Source organism: Pseudonaja textilis, chromosome 3 (genome assembly GCF_049901715.1).
Source record: "Pseudonaja textilis isolate UNSWEBS1 chromosome 3, rPseTex1.2, whole genome shotgun sequence".
Classification (NCBI taxonomy): Eukaryota; Metazoa; Chordata; class Lepidosauria; order Squamata; family Elapidae; genus Pseudonaja; species Pseudonaja textilis.
In genome coordinates, this window is record NC_141992.1 from 127,485,452 (window position 1) to 127,496,947 (window position 11,496).

Below are 11,496 nucleotides of genomic sequence, written 5' to 3' on the forward strand. Positions count from 1 at the left end.
GGAGCTAAAGGGTAGTACATTGCAGAGAAAGACATTACCTATACTTAAGACCAGTGGCATATTCCAGACCTTGGAGCTCACACCCAGACCCTGAAGAGCAGACCCTCAGAGGCCTATGTCTTTGGTTGCTTTTTATAGTTTTTAACTTTTTATAATTTTAATCTTTATTTTTAATCTGGATATTTGCATATCTTATTATACTGGAAGCTATTCAGAGTTGCCTCAAACTATGGGATAGGTGGCAAATAAATTTAATAATAACGTTAGCTGTGAAAAATCTTAGGAGCCAATGATATCTAGAGACAAGATCCTCATAAAGATTTATTAAAAGGCAAAGGAATTGGGTTATAATAAATAAACATTTTCATTTTGAGGGGACAATTTATCTCTGAGTTTGCTGAGGAGGATCTTTCTTCATTCTCCTAGTGACAACCTTTTGATGAATTGGTGAGCCAGCAATCCATTTTTCCAAATAATAGAAGAACGTGTACTTGCAATGTTTTCCAAACCATTCCCTTCTTTCCCAGGTAATGGGGAAATTGCAACCATAGGTGTCTTCAAATATATGAGGGCTAAGATGCAGAAGATGGATCAGAATTGTTTAGTGTTGTTACAGAAGACAAGGCACAATAGGTTTAACGTGCAAGGAAGTAGATTTTAATATGACCTCAGGAAATATTTCCCAACTGTGAGACTTTTTTCTAGAAACTGAATGGACATCTGCCAGGGAAGCTGAACAGTAGATTCCTGAATTGGGCAAGGAATTGGATTACATTACAGGTAGTCCTCAATTTACAACAGTTCATTTAGTGGCTATTCGAAGTTACTATGGCACTGAAAAAAAGGACTTATGATAGTTTTTCACATCTATAATCATTGCAGGATCCCCATGGTCATGTGATTTACATTCAGATGCTTGACAGCTGTTTACCATTTATGGCGATTGCTGTGTCCCAAGGTCACCTGATCTCCTTTTTGTGACCTTTCGACAAGCAAAGTCAATCGGTAAGCCAGATTCACTTAAAATGGGGCAAAACTCACTTCACAAATTTCTCACTTAGCAACAGAAATGTGGGACTCAATTGTGGTTGTAAGTTGAGGACTACCTGTATTTTCAATTTATCTTCTGATTCTTACCTTCTATAATTGTACGGCTAGCACGATTCACTGCCCTGAAAGGTGGTTCAGTAAGCAGTTGCAGCAGTTTGCCACCTAGGGAAATTCTAATTGCATACAAAAAAGAGCTCCTAATTTTATCCTTAGTAGCCTCTGATAGTAATATAAGTTGACACTTAATATTAAAGTTAGGCTGATGCCATAGCCAATTTAAAGATGTGGCATGAAGTGAAAACAAAAGGATTTCTGGCTTAGGAGAAGAAACCCAGCAATTGTTTGTTTATCTTAATTTATATGATCACCTATCTCACAAAAGTGATCTGGGCAGATGACAAAGGTTTAAAAATACAATATAAGTACAATATAAAAAGGTATATTTCATGACCAGCTGAAACACAAAGTGGCTGCCAAAATGCCATAAATCAATAATTTGGACTCAGTTATTCTCCTATCCCCTTGCCTGGGAAAACAGCCAACTCTTCAAGGCTTTCTGAAAGGTGAGTGGAGATGGCGCCAACCTAATCTCAGGCAGCATGGTGTTCCCAAAAATGGCCCTCCCTTAAGCATGGAAACTACCTGGGTGACCTTGGTGCACCTTAGGCCAGTTACTTCTTCTCAGCCCTAATCAGCACAAGAGTCTATGACAAGCCAGCTGAAGAACAGCAACTAGATCCATTTTACTGCAAGAATTAGGTGACAATGAAAACTCCATATCCTGCAATCAGGCAGGGTAAATGTTAAGAAAAACAAAATAAATAGAAATCATAAATGCCTACAATACAATCTCTTGGCTTTATAGCAGAAAAGTGTATTACATTAGATGTTTCAGCCTGTCCTCCCCGCTTTAGGACAATAGACCAATCTCAAAAAAGGCAAATAAAATCAAGCTATAAAATTTTAAAATTAGCTATACAATTCGGAATGAACACCCTTTGAATGGTGTGGGCGTAGGAATGGATTTCCAGAGGGGAAAAAAAATTCAGACTACAGGAACCAGGAGCACGGCTCAGGTGAACCTGAGGACACAGATAAACCTCCAAGTGCTTCAATGACCACTCTAAAGAATGCAAATAACCAGCTGTCCTCAAGAAGTATAAATCCTTCCATTCCCTACTATCCTGTCAGGATGAGATCTTCTCATTTTCTTGGATGAGAAGTGAAATATCTTCAAAGAAAAAAACAAGAAAGTCCAATTGCCTCCTGAAAAAAGCACCTTTGGGACAGCCATGACCTGGATGACTGAGAATCTCTACAGACAAAATCAGATTTTAAAAGAAAAAAATAAAGGATATATGAAACCTTTATTTCGTGCTTATTTACAATTAAACATAATACTTCTATGCCACATTGATCAAAAAGGCTTGGTAGATTACACAGAAAAGGTGCACAGCAAAACATTCACAATAAAAATTAATGTAACCATTAAAACAATACAAGGGACATTGTATTAGGGAAGAGAAGCAGGGCGGGGTCCTGTGAGAATCACTATGCCAATCCATAAAAGGCTTAAATTCTATAGAGAAACTATTGACAGCTAATGCAGCATCCACAAACTGATGTAATATGCTCCCAATCTCAAGGACCTGAAAAGATACAAGCTACTGCATTTTGGATCACACATAGTTTATTTTTTAATTGCACCCCAAAAGAGAATACACATAGTGGTTTAAAGGGTAGCGATAAAGACATGAATTACTGTAGCCAGATCCTTTTGTCCTAGATAACTCAGGAGTCTTCAAACTTGACAGCTTTAAGACTTGTGGACTTCAACTCCTAGAATTCCTCCTCCAGTCATGTTAGCTCAGGAATTCTGGGAGTTGAAGTCCACAAGTCTTAAACTTGCCAAGTTTGGAGACCCTTGTGCTATAACAGGTATACCGTCCAATGCTAGGCCTATGTCCTTTAGATCCAGTAGGAGCCACAAATAAAGAAGGACCTCCAAGTCATAAATCTATTATTCAGTATAACTCTGGCAGTGACACAGGACCCCGATATGCTTCAGTCTGTTATTTCCCATCCATGTCGACATTTTCCAGGCACCAAGTAGGACAATGATGGCTAACCTTTTCAACACCAAGTGCCCAAAGCATACATGCATGCATCCCCAAAATGCAATGCGTACATGTTTCCCCCCTCCCACATTTACCCTGCCCTCTGCATGCAAGGCTGAAGACTAGCTGCATGCAAGGCTGAAGACTAGACTGGCCAGTAGAAGGCATATGTGTGCAGCAGAGCTGAGCTGGGGCAATGGCTTCCGTGCTCCCAGAGAGGGCTCTGTGTGCCACCTATGGATCGTGTGCCATAGGTTTGGCATCATGCAAGTAGGGTATTGAAATTATCCACTTTATCACAGCCAGGATAAAAAACGTACAATTGTGTGTTATCATCATTTCGATAGTATCAAATCCCAGCTGTCAAAAGACTCCTTCTAAAGGCTTCCTAGAGATATTGAAAAGCAAGGGAGATAGGACTGATCCTACAAGCCATGGTCCATGGGGCCAATCTCTCCTCCCCCACCAACACAAATTAGAGCTAAGGAAGGAGTGAAAACCCTGCAAAACAAAGCTTCTTAAGCCCCAGTCTTAACAGGTGATCCAATTGTTGATCAAAATGACCGAAAGCAATTTAGTATAATATGTGCAATGATCCATGCAGACCACAAGATGGTGCTGGTCTGCTACAAGTAATGCACTTACCTCAAGATTATACAAGAGTATAAGGTGGTCCTCCTTTAGCGACAGTAATTAAAACCAACAACTTAGTCATCATATGAAGTGTTCGCTAAGTAAAACCACTGATGTGCCCTTGACCTTACTTCAGCTTTCATTTGCTTTACATATCTGCAAAGGTTATAAATGTGAGGATTGGTCATAAAATCATCACCATTATAACTGTGAGTGCTTGCTAAACAAGGCTTTATTTCAACTTAAAGAACTTTAGAAAGAGCAAATTAAATGTATTGGAGCAGCTTGAATAAAGAAAAAGGCTGACATTACAAAGAATTCTCTACTTGCAAAGAGAAAATAAACACATGAGATCATAAGGTTACATTTGAGCACAAATAAAGATCCAAATTCTAATGCAGCTTCCTGGGTAAATGTGTTTATTCATTCCATAGAGGAAACAGAATCCTCAAATAAAAATTCTTTGCTTGTTTCCTTGACTTTTCCAGTTTGTTTGTTCTAAACATTAATCAGAAGCCCAAGAAAACTATGTTCATTCTCTCCTTTTCCTACCTCTGGGATTCAGTTTCTTTTTCCTCCATTTCTTCTCCATTTCTGTCTCAAGGTTTAAAAAAAAAAAAGTTTTTCTTACTAGATAAGTAGAAGTTGGGGTCTGACTCCCCATATGTGCAAACAAGGGGAAATGCAACACTTACGTAAGGAGGAAAAGCCATTGTAGTTGTATACAAAAACACATAATGTACTTTGATTGTATAAAGTGAATGCAAAGATCCACTAACATGTACATATTGGGGAAACATAGCCCCAAATTTCATACTACGGAACAACTTTTTTGTTTGCTTGCTTATTTTAAACTTGATTGCACCAGAGGTGGGAGGGAGGACAGAATAATTAATTATGAATAATAATTAGTGAGTTCAAATGAAAAGAATGAGATTCAGATTTAAATAGATTCACATATTCCTGTAGTCAGCTCCCAGTGTTAATAGGATTGGAAGGCTGAAGGACAAGACATTGTTGTTCCAACCATCATCTAAAGAATCAAGCGCTGTTGGATAATATCTAAGCTCATGATGGCAAATCTATGGCACACTTGCCACAGGTGGAATGAAGTGTGGGCATGTGAGCCCCAGCCAAACTTATCTGCACTGCGCATGCACACACTTCCCAGTTGATTTTTGGCCCATTTGAGGTCTTTTTTGGCCTCCCAAAGCTTGAGGGAAGCCTCTGCAACCTTTGGAGGCTGAAAACAGGCCCATTTAATCACTTCCTGTATTTCCAGAAATACCGGAAGCGACGAAACGGGACCATTTTTTGGCCTCCAAAGGCTGCAGAGGCTTCCCTCGAGCCTCTGGGAGGCTGAAAAAGGCCTCAAACAGGCTGAAAATCAGGTGGGAGGTGCGCATTGAGATAAGAGGGTAGCGGGGGGTGGTTCGAGCGTGCATGGGCAGGGAGCGTGAGGGGGCACATGCATTGCCTTCTGGGTGCTGGCATGAAGCGCGTGTGTGTGCGCAATTTTTGGCACAGGAGCCCCAAAAGGTTAACCACTACTGATCTAAGTAATGGAGTGTTGGCATTGCTCAAACTGTATGTTGCTCTTCACATTCCTCTGGTCTTGAAAAACTGATTTCATTTTTCTGCCTCCTCCATCACTTTTGGATCTTTTCTTCTTCAATTTGGGAACCAGGATCTTCTCTTTCTCTCTTTTTTTAAGTCTTGTCAACTATTTGGGAGACAATGATTGTCTGAATAGAAGGATGAAAGTACAACGTGTAAGTTAAGTGCAGAAATAAGTAAGTAAATATGACTGGGAAGTATCTGTACAAGATACATTTTCCAGTGACAACTTTAGTACTTTTCTTATTGAAGATTTCTATCAGCACATTTGGCTTCTCCATCAGATAATTGCTCTACAGATATATCTACTACTGTTAGATATACTACAGTATATCTTTGTATTGAGACAGGGGAATTGTTTATAATGATGAAATTGTTTATAACGATAAACAAATCTATCTCCAGGGCATCCAAATTGTGGGAAATAAATGAATTTTTATTTCATTATTCAAATTATAACCAGCATCTTTATATTTTTGTCATTTTAAACTCATTTTGAAGTTTTCTATATTCTTGTATATCTCATTAGATCAGGGATGTCAAACTCATGGGGTGCTTAGATCTGGCCTGCGGGGCTGCCCTGGTAACAGTTGGCCCATGGTGCCTCTGCCAGTGAAAATGGAGCTTGGGAGGGCTGCAGGCACCCCAACATGAGTGATGTTGAGTTGGCCACGCCTACCCTGGCCACACCCACCCTGGCCCTCTGAGGTCAAACACAACCCTGATGTGACCCTCAATGAAATAGAGTTTGACACTCCGCATTGGATGAATTGCAAACTTTGAATGTTCAATAATTTTACACATTACTTTATATTTATTTACTTTCTTTGCAAAATTGACCCATAATCCACATTCCAGGTACTGTCCTTGCTATTTCCTTCTTGACTTTCAAAACAATCCTTCTTTGTTTTTTATGTCCTAAATAATAAACAGTGTGATTTTCTGACTGCAAATGTCCAATTCCAGTCCATTTCAATTTGCTTATGCCTAGGTTGTCAATGTGTAGTCGAGTCATTTCGTCTTTCACTGTGTTAAGCTTTCCCATTTTTATGCTTCTTGTGTTCCAAGTTCCCAGTGGTAATTCTACAGATTTTCTTTTTCTGCATGGTAACATCAACAACGAAATGTCTTTAAAGCTTTAATCCAACCATATCATAAAGTTTATTAGTATTCCAAAATATCTCAGTTCTTCCTCAGGACTATGTCGACTGCCATCTGACTGGAGATCTATCAAACATTGTGGTGAAGGTGCAAGATGCTTTTTTTTTTTTTTTTAGAGTTCCTTAACTCTAGATTTTCTAGGACTCTGGATCTACTTCAGTGGAATACATGGAAATTCCCTGGATTCAGTGAAATACATGGAAATTCCCAGTATTTCATGGGCCTCAGCATGAACTTAGCCATTTCCTCAACTAATTATTAGTGTAAAATTCATATAAAATGAGTGTGGCAAAGTAGAGAAATGGCTTACTCAAAAGTCCAAAATGCTGTTGCAAACTCTTCCAGATCTATTGTTTCAGCCATATTGCTGTCTGTATGAACAAACAACTGGGACAATCTTTTCAGAAACGTGACATGCCTTAAGAAAGCAATCACCAGAGAGTCTTTTATAAGTGGAAAGACTTTTTAGAAACAACTAAGGTTGAAGGCCATCATAGTTGATCAGCATCAAGAAAAGATTGTACTGTATCAGAGTAATAGTATTGGCAAAATGTTCTAAAAAATATCACTGTCATTGTTAGAATGCTTCCAACCTAAAACCTAGCTGGTTGTACGTGTCAAGGTCCGTTGTATCTGCCAAGAAATCCAAAGTTCCTTAAAGCTATACATTACTATGTTCCATGCTGTACTTAATGCATATCTGAGACAAATCACCTCACTATAAATATGCACATGCTATTAACTTGGAAAAACAATTCAAATTGAGATCATTCAGTTACCAGCAGACTGGTAAATGCTGTGGCAGTTATAAAGTCAGCAAAACACTAGTTTAATATTCTGAACTGCAGATCTGACCTCAGCCATATTGAATGAATAACTTCAATGGTGCATTTTGGATCAACAATAGAACATAGTGAAAATGTCCCTGCAATAGTGGCTGTCAAAAGTATTTTCTGGAATTTAGTGACATCAGTGATACTGCAGGAGCTTGTATGATAAATGGGCTTCTTAAAAAGTTGAAAGATACGGGAATTGCAATTGTTGACATAAGACATAAGAGGTCAGGAATATACTAACACAAAAGCAAAGAACAAAGGAGCATAGACATGCATCCCAGAATTAAACCCACAGACTTTTTTTTCCTCCGGCAATATTACTTATTTAGCTTGATAGACAGTGATACTGCACCATCTAATGAGGTTCCTAAATTTTTTAATGAAATTCAAAGTATGTGCGTGTGTATTCATCAATGACGAATGTGGAAGCAACACTTGGGAAGATCATCTCTGACACTAAAACCATTGAGTGACACACAATGGGAAAGCTGGGTAGAGATAATAAAGCTGATGAAGTGATGTCATTTCATGGATGGATAATGCCGTAGCTGCTGCTGTGAAAGATAAATGCTTGATAGGAACTGCTCATGGGAGAACAATGGCAGAGGGAAACTGAATCATCAGAAACTATGCATCGGTTAAAATATCTTTGCGGCCTAATATGGTGGCAACCACTGCAATGTATGTAAACAAAAAGACTCTAAAAATGTTTACCTTCATAGGTCTGGAAAATGGAACAGCTGGCCAGTACAAATTCATAGCTACAAACCTATCAGTCAGATGAGGAATTTATAAATGTTTTAAAGCAGGAGTCCCCAACCCGCAGGCCACAGCTCACTACTGGGCCTTGAGCCTTTTGGAACCGGACTGTGGAAGTGATAGGGAAGTGTGCACAGGGGCACATTCCCACTCATGTGAGTAGTGGGTAAGCATGTGTGCAGGTGTGCATGCTTGCCCGCCGCATGTGCGAAACCATCCCCTCTCCCCTCACTACTGGGCCACAAAGCTGAAAAGGTTGGGGAACTCTGTTTTAAAGTAAGCATAGAAGTTAGCAGAAGAACTTCACAATGAAACTCTTTTCATACTATTCATGATTACATGATTCATCACAGAAGACATGTTGATTACGAGGTATAAAATAATTCCATTAGAGACCTCAGGTTGAATTTTCTAGCCAGGGGCTAAATTTTACAATACAATGAGTTGAAGAATGTTTCATGCAGTTTATGAGATGTAATAGCATATTAGGATAATGTATATAATACTCCAAAACCTCTTAGCATATCCAGGAAGAGCTATACCAGCAATGATAGAGAGAGACTGTGACACATGATATGTGTGTTTTTGATTTTACTGATTGAGTTATGAACTGAAACTTTTTAAAGGTACATTTTGACAAGATCAGTTCCAAAAACAATTCTGAAATATTTTTGTTGCTTGTTGCATAAATCTAATCCCTTCTACAGATGTTGCAAGTGGAGAACCCAGCTTTTCCAAGCTGAGGTACAGCCATGCTCCACAATTGCCTAGGAGAAGCTGGTTAGCATTGTAAGTCTCAGTAGAGCATGACCTGACTGTGGACCTTTAGGAAGCAACTCAATTTTTCTTTAACAAAGGAAAGCACGGAAAGAACTAGTTTGATTATTCAATCAGATTAAAAATGTCCATGTCTTCTATGCAAATCAGAAAAATTATATCTGCTGTTCAAGTACATGGAAATTACTTTCAGAGTTCGTTCTCATTTACTGAGATAGGTAGCAGTGCAGTAAAATGAGTGGTGTATCAAAGAAAGAAGATAGAATTGAATTATTTCAAAGTTTCTGCCATGAAAGAGATATCTTTTGAGTTTATTGTTCAGATAAGAAAATGTTTTATCCCAGTATCCAGAAAGAACCACAAAAAGAAGACTGAAAGATATATACCAACTATAATTCAGGCAATCAAAACAGTGACACCACAATTTACCAACAAATAGCTTACCTCCTGTGATATTTCTTTCATTTGTTAGAATAGAATAGAATAGAATAGAATAGAATAGAATAGAATAGAATAGAATAGAATAGAATAGAATAGAACACCTTTATTGTCATTGCATTCCACAAATACAATGAAATTTGAAAGCTACTCCAGCAGTGCCCCAAACACCGCATCACAATCACACTAGAGTATTTAAAAATTAAAATAATGATAACAATAACAACAACAACAACAACAATAAACCTAGTCTAAAACCTATCTAAAACATTTAGTAAGTTAAATAGTTTAAAAATGCCACTATATACATAGAACTAAATCACAAATGCACTGTTTGATTCAAGACAATTATTGCCTTGGAAAAGAAACTGTTTATTAGTCCTCATTTTAAGGCATTTTACTCTAGTTAATAACTAATTATTACTTATATAGCATTAAATTCCTATGTTTTTTCCAGAAAAGTGACTCTCTTTTTAAATTGAGGGATGCGCTTGGCTTTTAAACTGGCATGCCATGGCTATGAAGTCTAAAAGGATAAGATAAAAGAGGAGGCAGGTCAGACAAAAGTTAAATTTGATTAATTTAAAGAGTTGATATGTACAATTAATTCCTATATCTTTTTAGATAATTATTTTTACAACCAATATTTAAAAGGGCCCAGGTCTTTGGGAGACTATGTAGCCATAGGACTTAAAAAAATTGTCCATTCCATCCAAAGTTCACTAAGTGGTGGTCTGTTAAATTGAAAGTTATTGTACTTTTTGTCTTAAAATAAAGACAGAACTGAAAACCCTGAATATATAAGAATGCTTATACAGTCTTCATATCTGGGTCTCTTAACCCTTTCTGGGGAAAAAGGGGGGGAGGGAATTCCACTGCCCAGCCTCCTTGATTGGTATCCAATTACAAATTGCCTTTCTGACCTTTGTTCTTAAAGCTAATCCTTGTTAAATTCCCTGTTTCTTTTCATTGTGGATATGATCTGAAGGATGCAATACCAATCAGCCCCATAACCAAATGAAAAGAATATTAATCTTGATCATGAGATCATGATCATCAAAAATTCCCGTAACAGCTCTTTTTCTGCCTTAACATTTTTTTTTCTCTGCTGTGGCGTCTCAAGTCTACAAACTGTATGGTGTTTATCCATTCTGCCAAACAGTAAGAGTGGCCCACAATTTTTTTCTAAAAGTTCTCATCTTCTAGAAGTTTGTCCAACTTTGCTATAGTTTCTTGAATTGAAGGCATTTGTAGACCACAGAAGAAGAATACATGAACTGGAGACATTTACAATTTGGTGATATACAAAACAGGATAAAGAGCAATAAACAAGTTTCTGAAAACTGTAGGAATTAAAGCAAGTTTCAAAGGCAAAAGATAAAAGTGAAGCTGTGCCAAAGGAAATAAGGTTCCCATTGCTCTACTATTGCCCCAAGAAAACATGATGCACAGGTGTATATTTAGAAGAAAATGTGGATGTCAGATGGTGGGATCCCTCAGGGTCCTCAGTAACCTGTATTATTATTAAAGGAGAGGCAGCAGCTGTTTTGTGTAAAACTGCAAGATGAGGGTAGATTAAACTCCAAAGAGCTGCATGGATCTCAAAGGGACAAATGTAGGAAAAGGCATCCTGTGCCTGAGGAAATGGCTTAGATGTGCTATTGAGAGTGCTCTAATAATATATAAAAATAAAAGAAAATTCTGCAGGTGGAAAAACTGAGTTTTCCTGCAGAAGAATTGATATATTGTCAGGTATTATATACGAAGAGCCAGTTTAGTGTGGCAGTAAAGTACAAGGCAATTAACCAGTAGACCCCAAATTCTAGTCTCATTTAAGGCAGGGGTGTCAAACTCAGTTTCATTGAAGGTCGCATCAGGGTTGTGTTTGACCTGGGGGAGGCGGGGTTGTGTGTGGCCAGTTGGGCTTGGCCAGGTTGGGCATGGCCAGCTTGACATCACTTGTGTCAGGAGCACTTGTGGTGACTCATGTGCTCTGCCAGTGAAAATGGAGTTCAGGAGTGGCCCTCCCAAGCTCCATTTTCACTGGCAGAGGGTTGCAGGAGGCTGTTGCAGTTGAAAATGGAACTCGGGAGTGCTGTACACTGTCC